Raw genomic sequence first — 12,274 nt, 5'->3', positions numbered from 1 at the left:
AAGACTTAACGATGGTCTACTCTGAGCCTGCATGTTGCAAACCCCAGCCCAACAAGGGAGAATGAGTGCACCACAGTATGTCAGGCGGGGTGAAGGGTACTTTCCAAACCAAAAAGTCCATTTAAGACAAACATGCATTGATGCCATAACTCACAACCTGCATCAAATGTGATTCCTGGAAACCAAAAGCTCTTGGCAGGGGGCTGAGGCTTGGCACCTTGGAAGAGAGTTGGCAGGGCTTGGGGCTTCCTTCTGAAGTTCCCTTCTGCCTCTGCACAGCTCTCCAGACCCTGGACTGACGCAGCCCTACCGCCCATGTTAATAACACATTACAGGAATCTGGACATGACTCAGAACAATGCTCACCTTGGGAAGGTGAGAACGTGGATGGGAAAGAAGTACCGCCAAATGGGATGCTTACGAATCTAATTAGTAGCACCGTCTTGAGAGCAGAGCAAGAAAACTGACTATAGGTTCTGAGTGCAGTAATGCCCTCAAGCTCCACTCTTTGAGACACATTTACAGACACGAGAAATCCATCTAAGAAAGACCATTTACAACATAGGGTCTCACGTGTGAGACAAACCCAACCACCCGACCAGCATTTTTTCACCTTTATCCTATGTAATGCCAAACCTCCTCTTATCTGAGATTGGGTTCCCCCATTTGGGTGAAAGAAGTGACCAGGAGCACGGATCTACCAAGACAGAAACTGGGGAGGGGTAGACTGGCTTTGCTTTTCTGACACAGTGGAAAATGTGGGTGTCTGCACATACCACTGCCCTTATATTCTGTCCTCATGCAGAAGCCTGACTAGCACAGAAAAAAAAAGGAAGAGCTTTCAAAGTCAGCTGATCATACGCTTTTCTGGCCATCTAGATTCCTGCTTCCTGGATAGATGTCACTAGGATGGCCTTAATAATATCATTAACCAAGCCATCCTCCATCACTGTGCCTAGAGAGGGGGAAAAAAACCACACCCTTATCAATATCTACAGAAGAACAAGACTCCAACCTCTGTATTACCTTGATGCTAAGATCTGTGCCCACTCCATCCCCTTTAATGTTTTTGCAACAGGGGAGTTTCTTGAAACTAATGACAAAAAAACTAGCCAGTTGCCAGTATCCTCATTTTCATCGTATCAGATACCATCAGCATCTTGTGATCTTTGGTTACTTGGAATCAAGGATATACAGTAATTTTCAGTAGGCATTCCCCTTGTCAATAGCTGTGTTAAAGGCTGGGGGAACCAAAGGGAAGGAGCTACTAACAGGGAAATTACGACTTATGCATATTGATTCACCTTCAAAGAAAACAGAGTCTAGCTAATTCCATTTGAAGACACCAGTGCCTTAAAAGAGGCTTTGTGGAAGGCCACTGGCTGCAGGAACTTTCCTACTGCATTAAATGTCTGTTCAGGAGGAGTCACTGTGTGGCCAAAGGGGATAAGAGGCAGTCAGGTTCCTTCTTAGGGGCTGTCTTTTTTCTTTCTTTCTTGGTCTGAGAAAGAGCCCCATGGAGCCATAGGGCAGGTGACTGATAGCCTCTCCCATCCTTAATGAAAGTCTCGGTTAAGGATAGTGTTTGGTTTTCTAGGAGACTCACTCTTGGCACTGAAGAGAAATTTTCTGGGAGAGTGGCAGGGGGTGGGTGATGGCTAAAGAAGAAGGGAAGATGAGCTTTCCAGAAGACAGCCCACTCAAGAAGCCAAGGCGTTCAGACTTGGCTTGGGAGGGTCATCATCGCCCACTCGAAGGAGCCTGCAGTCCAGGGCTGGCATGTATGGTAACACCACGTACCCCCCCGACAACCCCCAGCTGGGGCTGGGAAACTTCCACAGCCCCTCTGATTGGAGGCCCGGGGCCACAGCGTGGTGGAGTTCCTCCTGCTGACTCACGGGAGCTCCACAGAAGTGTGTAGAAATTCCATGATGAAAGATGATCTTTGTGACATTTCTGCCAGTGCTGGGATATTCCATCAGATTTCCTAGAGCAGAGTCTAGCCGCCATCCAAACTCTGGAGGGATGGCTCAGTGTTTCCAAAGTGAGGTGGAAAAGCTCCCTGTGGTTGTAACATTCTAATACATACTGCCCTCGTTTCCTCTGAGGACCCACAAGGGGACCTACTGCAATGGAAGACTGAACCAGGCCTGTGGGCACTGATGTGGAGCTAAAGGACATCTGGGAGTTTTGGAGGAAGTGAATGAGTGGCCAGGGCCCAATGTGGTCTGGCCTTGGGTTCCTTGTTTTTCTTTTTTAAACTGAACTTTAGTTGTACAGACACATGAGTTCTATTTGGTTAGAACTGTGGGACTGTAGTGTCCCCTTTGGTCCCTATTCTGAAGCTATTTGAGTCTGAGACCCCGATCAGCAACAAAAGAAGTGGACAGAGAGGTAGCTGTCTGTCTCTCTCATCTCCCCTTTCTTTAGCTCTATCGAGTAAAACTAAACATGAAAAATGCACTTATTTCCTTCCATGTCATTTTCAAGAGCAATTACTTTTACTTTTTTATATGCTTACACTAGAATACATGCTTCCTGTAGGCAGGGTCCTGGCCTATCTTGGTCACTATGATATCCTTAGACACAAAGTAGGTCTCAATGAATATCTGCTGCATGAATAAATGACTTAACAGATGCATAAATAAATAGATGAATGTTGACCCATAAAGTTATGACTACTGACAAATTTATCTCTCATGCAAATATATTAAAGTATCATGCAAAGGACATAACACATGGGACTCAGGGGAAAAGCAATTTTCTTCCATGTGTCTTTCAAATGAAGATAGTGACCAATGCTAAAAAGATACTTTTAAACGGTTAATAACTAAATTTCCAATTCATGGCCTGGGAGAGAATAGTCCATGAAAAGAAAATGCTGGGGGAATTCCTTTCCTACAGAAGAGGGACCCTCTAAACTTCTAAAACATATCCCCTTTTCTTTGGTTCTGCCATCTCACAGAAAAAAAAGAAAAAGTTGTAGAATGTGGACACCTCTTTGTAGGGTGACTGTGCAATGTATTGTCCAAAATGGGCCTCTGAGTAAAAGGGGGGCGCTATTCAGGGGGAATCACAGGAGCAGACTGGGGCTTCCCTGGGAAAACTAAGATACGGGGCTGACCTACCTCTTCACCATGTAAGCTACCCACTCAGAGTTAAAGCAATTTCTTGAAATTCTTCTCTTGAAAGTGCTTGTCCTTTCCTGAATTCTTCTCATCTTAACTCTTTGCTGAGTTGTTATCTTGAGAACTCATTCTTAGGAAGTACAGTATCTTGAGCTTCTCTGGGAAGTTATCAGTTCTAGAGTTAACTCTTTACACACCAGGTGTGACCCAGGCCACCCTTCCTGGATCACGTATCAAGTGAGATACTATGAAAATGCTCTGCAGAGTAAGCCCTCGATGCTTCCTCTTTCTTTTCATGCAAACAGAACATAAAAATATACCATAGCTGCAGCAAACTGAACAAAGCCCAGCGGCCCCTCAGACAGGCTTCGGAGGGAACGTGCTTTTTAACATACTCACTTCCTTTGGTAGTGCCACAGCACAAAGATTACACTCAGCCTTCCCAGCCATAAAAGCTTCAGTTTTTCCCATTCTTGCCGCCAAAGCTGAAATGCCAAGAAATGCTGGGAACTGTGATTATACACACTTCATATTTTACACTCTGAAACTCCAAGGAATAAGCTGTGGAGAACAGAGTCTTATTTCTTAAATGGCAGCTGAACAGATAGGGCACTCAAGCTTTGCGGAGCGCGGCTGAGTATTTGCATGGGGAGAAACAAACAGAGACCTCACAGATTTTTCCCGTCTGTGTGGACCTTCCTGGCATGTGGGGCAGACATTGGCTAGCTTTTCTCATTTCTTTCTTTTTTGCTATTTTTTAACTTTCTGAATGACTCATCCAGACTCTTACGGGAAAAAAAAAAAATCAATGCCACACATATAAGTCAGTCATAAGGAAACTCAGCAACTGCCTCTGACAGGTTTGAACCTGTCTCTTTACAGACAAGAAAACAAAATTTCAGTGTTCTTTACGCCCAAACTGAATCCTCCTTTTTTTAGAGTAGCAATAAAGCGGCCAGCCTGACGGCATTTAGATCTCAGGTTTGCTTTGTCAAAATTTTCCTCCCAAGCTGTAAGTTAAGTCTTAAGTTAATTTCTCCACTACAGAGTATTTTTCTCAATTCCAGCATCCAGTGTAGGAATTAGAACAAACACACACTAACCAAAAAAACTGGTCTTCCTTCCTCCCTCCCTCCCTCCCTTCCTTCAAGAATTAACACAAGAGCCCTGGGTACCTCACTCAGGAAGGGCTCATGATGGCAAGAGCTGTTCTTCTAAAGGGTGAATTTCATGACTCACTTATCACCTGCTTTCCTCTATTGCCCCCTCCCATTTCTTTGTCAAAGGAGTGTTAAAATCCTCACTCAGGGCAAACTTGGGAGGGGCCGGCTTCTCATTGCTTGGATTAAACGAAGATTTAACACCCGCTCTTGCTTAATTCACAAGATCTGGAAGGCTTCCACATGTTTACAGAGCATAAGAGCTCACGTCTGATTTTTTTCCTCCCTTTGCCAGTGCCTGCTCCAGTGCTTTGCAGAGAAAGGGGTTTGAGAAGCTGCTGGTAAATGACCACTGTGCACCAAAGCAAAGTGAGCACCACGCAGCCAGCGTGGACGTGAGTGCCGCTGCTCCTTAATCCCGTGATAAACATAACCACTGATGCAGCTGCACGACGTGTAGGGCTGGAAATAAATTTCTCTTTGTAGCTATATAACTGCAATAAACTTTTATAAGCCTGTTGCATGATCTCCACAGACCTGCACAGTTTCTCCAACAAGAGCAGAATTCTTTGCAGGTTTGAACCCTCACCCACAGACCCTGCTTGGAAAAGAGGAGGAGTCTCAAAACTGCTAGCTTTTTTACAGGAGTTTAGAGCTGGTCTTTCAAAAGGCTTAGGAAATCTTCAAGTGTATCCTATAGCACCATTTGTTTTTCGATAGGAAACATAGAGCTTGTGTATATGTAAACCATTTCTGGCAGGACATACAAGAAATGGGTAACTGGTTGCCTTGAGAAAGAGAAATCAGGAAGCTGGACTTAGCTTTCACTGTAATCTTTTTAGAATAGCTCAATATTTCTTTTTTTTATCATAGGTATGCATTAACTCATCTAATTAAGTTACATCGACACTGCTCTTTAGTCAATAACTAATACCCTGTTGATACCCATCTTCATATCATTTATCTCTCCCAATGTGTTCCTCTGGACAAGCTCAGTAGCTAGAAATAAAACAGAAATGAAGAGAAGAAAGAAGAAATATTGCTATACCATGTGCCAGAAATGGAGGGATACCAAATGAAAATGAACAAGGAAACCAAAGCTCTGGATGCCAAGCCCTGATAGAGCCATGACAAATGAGAGAAAGAGCCTGAGGATCTTGGCTCTTCATCCTGCACCCCCTGGAAAACATCCCTTCCCTTGCTGACAATTCCCTTTCACTCCCTACTGACTGATTTCTCCTCTTCCTCTGCCCATCCCCCACTCCTTTTGCTTATTTCATTTAAAAATATTGGTTCTCAAAAATCACAAAGGTAACACATTCTCACTACAATCAGTGTGATACAATATGAAGATACCTATCGAAAAATTAATAACTGTCCACCCCATCCCAAACTTGTTTTGTATCTGCTCTCCCACAACTTCTTCCATGCACATATCTATGTACAGTTGGGTTTTGCTACCTTTTTTATTTTTAAGCAAAAAATGGGACTTAAATGAGCATATGAACCATTTAACTTATTTTTCTCACTGATTTATCTATCAGGAAAAAACCACCCAGGTGAATAAATGTAAATCTAACTCATTCACTCTTTCAATAGTTGTATAATATTCTGCAGGGTACACTGTAATTTATTTAACCTTTCCTTATGAAATCTGTCCACCTCTTAAATGGGTTCACTATTCAAGTTTCTTCCCTGGGTCATTTTCTTCTTTATAACTGATAACATGTATGGAGAATTAACTGATACCAGATATGGGGATAAACAAGCAGCATGAATTGAATTCTCAAAATAACCTCATGGGATAAGCAGAACTGTCATCCCCATGTTATAGATTAGGAAACTGAGACTTAGAGGAATTAAAGAGTTTACCCAGTATCACAGAGCTAGTACACTGTGGAGGTAAGTTTCAAATCCAAGTTTGATTCCAAAGCCTTGCTCTTAACTGTAAGTCAATACTGCCTCATTTGCACACTGTTGCCACGCAATCAACCTGGAGCCTATGGCCACTGTCTTCAGCGTTAGCCTGGTATTTACAACTTTGAGATGGGTCAGTTGACTAGGCGTTCCACAGGTACCTCTAACTCGAGGTGTTCAGGTCTTCATCTCCCCCATCCCCACACCTGTGCTCATCCTCTGCCTCATCTTTGCAAAAGGAAACTCTGAAGAGCCTATTTTTTTTTTTCCTTTGCGGTACGTGGGCCTCTCACTGTTGCGGCCTCTCCCGTTGCGGAGCGCAGGCTCTGGACGCGCAGGCTCAGCGGCCATGGCTCACGGGCCCAGCCGCTCCACGGCATGTGGGATCTTCCCGGACTGGGGCACGAACCCGTGTCCCCTGCATCGGCAGGCGGACTCTCAACCACTGCGCCACCAGGGAAGCCCTGAAGAGCCTATTCTAAAGTCACATCAACAATCAACTTCCCACCATGCCTGCTGCCCCTATAATCAGCATCAACAAAATTCAGTTAAAGCCCAAGTCTTATTTAAGAGGAATAACGTGAGCTATTAACATCACAACTCACTTTAGTTAACCAATTACTAGTTATGACGCTGCTGATCTTACTAGAGAAGAATGCAACACATCAAACAGATACTGAATCAAGAATGAAAAATTACATGGATGGCTTATGATTGCTCAGAAATCAGTGATTGCAAAAAGATAACCAGAATGAACAATATCACACTAATCACATTTCCTTCTTTGACAGGTAAACTACGTTGGAAGAACCAGATTGCCTCCAAATATCTAAAAGGCTTTCTTGTAGAAGATTTGTGTTTTTTCAGTTTCCTCCTTATAGGTGGTTCAGAACCAGTGAATGGAAGATACTGAGAGATACTGTTTGGGTCAATACAAAGGTGAAATTTCCAAGTCATTGATGCCTAAAAGTGGAGGGAACAAGTTCCTTTTTGTTTGGAGGTGTTTAAATATAGACAAAATGACCACTCAGCAGGCTATTAGGTATTCATGCTTTGAAAAAGAAGGGTATATAACTGTGAACTCCCTTCCAATCCCAAGGTTCAAAAATCGTGTCAGTGGGACATGGATCAGGGAAGTATCAAGAATGTAGGACAGAGATTCTATATGTGAAAAAGCAGGTTTGGAGGGATATTCTGAAGGTTGGAGGAGCAGTGCCAAGGGAGGAAAGAGAAATGAAAGGTCATACAGTCAAACTGCCACCTTCCCATTTTGAGCACCATGCACGCACTTTGGGAACCGGATCCCTCAGTGACGTCATTCTCCAAGGTGTGGGGCAGTTTGCCTGTCAGTTTCACTCCCTTTTCTTTGCAGCTGAACCCAGAAATTCATCAGTGTCTGGGCATTTTGGCCAAATGGTAACAGGGTGCTTGCACCAAGTTATATTTCTTCTTAGGAAGTTTGCTGATAAGTAAAATTTGACATTTGCAAGACAATGGAAAAAATTCCGCCTTCAGGCAGACTATTTATCAAAAGGCAAACAGTAATAATACCACGTTCCGCTTAGCTATTTCTCCTGCCAGGCTTAAGTACTGGGATCCAGGAGGAGGATTTGGTCTCAACACAACTGGAAAACATACCCTCCAAGACTAACATACACAGCTCAGTGAGCCAAAAGAATGACAATGCCCTCATCTAATCCTCAGCTGTTCTCTCGCGTCAATCCATGGTGTGTTCAACTCCAGCAGGTACTATTCTCCTCAGGGCTGAAATTATTTCCAGGTAGATTTTGTACTATCAAGTAGTTGCAAAGCACCTTGCTTCACATAATAGAAAATGTTGAAAATTGAATAAACGTATGAATGAACCACTGCGATGGACTGAATGGCTGCATACCTCCCAAATTCATATGTTGAAGCCCTGACCACCCCATATTTGGAGATGGGGCCTCTGGGAAGTAATTCAGGTTAGATAAGGTCATGAGGGTGGGTCCCCCATGATGGGATTTGTGCCTTTATAAGAAGAGACGTTAGAGAGCTTGCTTCTCGTCTCTTCTCCACCAGGCATGTGAAGATACAGCAGGAAGGTGGCTGTCTGCAAACCAGGAACACAGGCCATGCCAGACACCAAAATGGCCAGCATCTTGCTCTTGGACTTCCCAGATTCTACAAGTATAGACATAAATTTCTGTTGTTTAAGTCATCCAGTCTATGGTGATCATTATGGAAGCCTGAGTAGACTAGGATGATGACTCACAGACAAGGAGTGATCACAGCCGGAAGGCCAAGGCCTGACAGAACTTAACTGGTACAGCAGCAGCAAGGTACCTATTTTTGATATAATCACGTTGCAAAACTCGTATTGGGGTATATTCAATATCATATTTGGGATTCCCTTTTGAAAATAATATTTTTAATGATTAAAAAGACAATGTTTGTTCAATGTAGAACATTTGAAAAGCATTAAAAGGGAAATAAAAACCACCTACATTCCCTCAGATACTCAGACAACCACTGTTGATGCACTGATAAACATCCTCTTGAACTATTTTCTCTACAGAGAATAAAGCTGACAAGGAATGAGGTCTTCTGGGGGGTTTCTTCTGAACAATGACCATCACTGCACTCACAAAGTCACCCTAAAGAACCCCATCCTCTTACACTCACAAGGACATTACTGAGAAGTGGTTTTGTTTTCAGGATCCTAATATGGATATGCACATCCTATACTATCTATATAGAATCAACACTGGTTGCCTATAGGGGTGATTAGGGATTAACTGAAAGGAGCACAAGGAAACCTTCTGGGATGATGGAAACGTTCTATCTGTTATTTAGAGAATTGATTACATATTGTGTACACTCATCAAAACCTATCAAATTGTACACTTAAGATCTACAGGGGTGGGGGTGGAGTGAAGTGGAAAGACAAATACAACCCACTGGGTAACACCAATACTCATCATTAAAACATGTGCTCTGATGCATTTTTCCAAAGAATGTTCAAAAGGTGAACATTACTGAGCATGTACTACATACCAGGCTCTGGGCTAAAGGCCTCACATGCACCACTCAGGTGTGCATTTCTAGGATCTGCATTTTATCAATGAAGAAACTGAGGCTTATAGCGGTTATGTAACTTGCTCAAAATTACACAGCTCGGAAGTGGCAAGGCAGAACTGGAACCCAGGTCCCTCAAACCCCAGGAAAAAAAGTTATAATAACACGCATGCCTTTTGACTCAGCAGTAATACCTCCAGGAATCTGTTCCAAGAAAAGAATCAAAGACGGATCCAAACAGATGTGTACAAGGATATAATAAATTCACCATTATTAATAAATCAACTTAAAGGTACTATAAATTAAGTAGGTCCATATGGTAGACCACTCTGTATCATGTAATATTAGGTTTAAAAGAGAATGTAGATGACTTTCATGATGGGGAAAATGGTCATGACAAATTAAGTGAAAAAAAAATCAGGTTAAAAATGTATATATAGTATGACCTCAATTTTGTTTCTTTTTTTTTTTTAAAGTAAATACATTTTAAAACTCTAAGGAGGGCTTCCCTGGTGGCGCAGTGGTTGAGAGTCCGCCTGCCGATGCAGGGGACACGGGTTCGTGCCCCGGTCCGGGAAGATCCCACATGCCGCGGAGCGGCTGGGCTCGTGAGCCGTGGCCGCTGAGCCTGCGTGTCCGGAGCCTGTGCTCTGCGGCGGGAGAGGCCACAACAGTGAGAGGCCCATGTACCCCAAAAAAAAAAAAAAACAAAAAAAACAAAAACAAAAAAAAAAACTCTAAGGAAATATATCTGAAGAAAATGATTATCTTTCAGTGGTAGGGTTATAGGTTATTTAATTTAAAATTTTCAACAGTTACTATATGTTACTTTTGTAATTAGAGGAGAATCAATTTTATTTTAAAAATAAAAAACACGGGGAAAATCATTGCTCTCACTAACGAATGTATACCCGTATACCCAAGACTGTATATACACATCTTTATGAGAAAAATATCTTTGTACAGCCCCTTAATAATTTTAGGGTATTGATGGTATTCGATAACTTACCCATAACTGTAAAAAAAAGTGAAATCACCAGGATTTCTAACATAGTCATATAGGTAAAATATACATGATAGGTTTAAGGAACTTACAAAACAATGTCTGGTTTGTAAAAATGATCTTGAAGCAGTTTTTACCTTTCCTTTTAGCAGAAAGGCATAAAAAAATGGAACAGATTACTGTTGAAGTCCTCTGAACACAGTAGACAGACCTGATGTAAATCTGAGAGGAATTAGAATCACCTAAAGCAGAAGAGTACACAACTTAAGTTTTCTACAAATTCTATGGATCTAAGTCATCCAGTGTAGAAGGGTCGTGGCAGAGACCACCACTGTTTCTCAAACCCAAGACCGTACAGCTCCTTTTGAAAGAACATGTGAAGAAACACTGACAGACATGTCTTTTCCTATGAAATATCTTTCACTTGAGAATTACAATCACAAGGAAGAAATTTTTTCTTTATAGTGAGTGAAAGACGTATGTTATCATCAAAATGAAAATCCAAAATTTTTAAATCCGTAAGAATTAAAACGATCATTTGAAAAATACTATTATGGATGCTCAAACATTCTTCTCAGTAGGTCAAATTCTCAAAAGGCATTCATTTATAAAAAAAACAAACAAACAAAAAAAATACCTTGATTTCTCAGCAAATCATGGGTTTGGACCAGTATAATAGTGCCGATAGATACTGGGTTAAAGAGGCATGGTCCCTGCTCTCACGAGGCAGCCCATACGCAGAGAGGCATAGGCCAGGAAGGATGCTGAGGGAAGGGTATTACAGGACACCGTGCGAGCAGAGAGGGTGAGCACCCAACCCAGACAGAGATGGGGGGCAAGGGGGTCCAGGAGAATTTCCCATTAGAGGTGACAATCTAAGCAGAGACTGCAGGGATCAGCAGGCATTCCCTTGGCAGAGAGAGGGAGAAGTGTTCCAGGCAAAGGGAAATGCATGTCCCAAGGCCTGGAGGATGGAGGAACTGGCACCTTCCTGGATTCAAACCTGAGGTGGGATGATAGAGTTCCACCACAGGCTGCATGACCTTGAGAGAGTTACTTCCCAGAGCCTCAAGTTTCCTTATCTGTAAAAGAAGGTTGACACCATTTCCTTGGAGAGATGTCATAAGGCGGCAAAATTAAATAGGTACAACTCCTTTACAGAGGTGTTTGTCCTCATGAGATAAATGCTCAGCACACATGGCTATTATTCTGTGTGGCAGAATCAGGGAGAGAGCTCGGATCATCTCCTCCGCTCTGCCCCATACCTCTCTGTCCAGCCATCCTTGACCTCGAAGAGCACATGCCCCTCCCCCAGTGTCCCTGCCGTTCCTTCCACCCAGAATGCTTTTCCTCCCGTTATTCATAGAGAGCCTGTTTCCTCGCGTCCTTAGGTCTCTGCTCATCTGCTCAAAGAGCCCTTACAAGAGAAGCCTTTCTTAATCCTCTGTGTAAACAGTAAAACCATTCTCCTCAAACTTTATCTTCCCTGACATAGCTTTTTCTCCACGGAGTTTATCACCCCGACACTCAATATACTTACTTGTTGCTTGTCTGACTACCTGTGCTAGAATTTAAGCTCCTGGAGGGTAGCGTAGCTTTATTTCCAGAGCTTTGAACAGTGCCTGGCCCACGATGTGTACTCAACACCTAAGTGTGAAAGGAATGAGTAAGTAACCCAAGCTAGAGGGCGAGGCCTTCCTTTATTCTTCTTTTAGTCTCTGAAGGTATGACATAAAGCTTTGCATTAAGTAGGCATTTGTTTAACTGTACAACTGAATCACTTTTTACAAATGGCAGTGTTCATCTGGTACCTAAAGATCAACGATTATATTTTTAGAGCTTAGCAAATGAATCCAAGATTGTGTTTAATTATAATGAAGCAGTAGATTGCTGGATCAATTTGGTGGGGAATACAGCAAGACTGGTGGTCTGATTTCATTAGCCAGTGGAATCAATTAACACATATATCAATTAGTCCCAAATAACCACAGCCTTTGTTCATGCAAAGG

General features: G+C 42.6%; 1 protein-coding gene across 3 annotated transcripts in view; it reads right to left on the bottom strand.

Annotated features, from left to right (window-relative positions):
* PRKCH (protein kinase C eta) overlaps positions 1-12,274 on the bottom strand; it is a 223,423-nt gene that overhangs the window by 41,151 nt on the left and 169,998 nt on the right. The gene's annotated exons all lie outside the window — the stretch shown is intronic.

The sequence above is a fragment of the Aethalodelphis obliquidens genome, unplaced genomic scaffold (assembly GCF_003676395.1).
Source record: "Aethalodelphis obliquidens isolate GAN/ISIS:26980383/991018 unplaced genomic scaffold, ASM367639v1 scaffold10, whole genome shotgun sequence".
NCBI classification, from domain to species: domain Eukaryota; kingdom Metazoa; phylum Chordata; class Mammalia; order Artiodactyla; family Delphinidae; genus Aethalodelphis; species Aethalodelphis obliquidens.
Note: the sequence above shows the minus strand (reverse complement) of the source record. Positions and strands in the feature narration are given on the sequence as shown.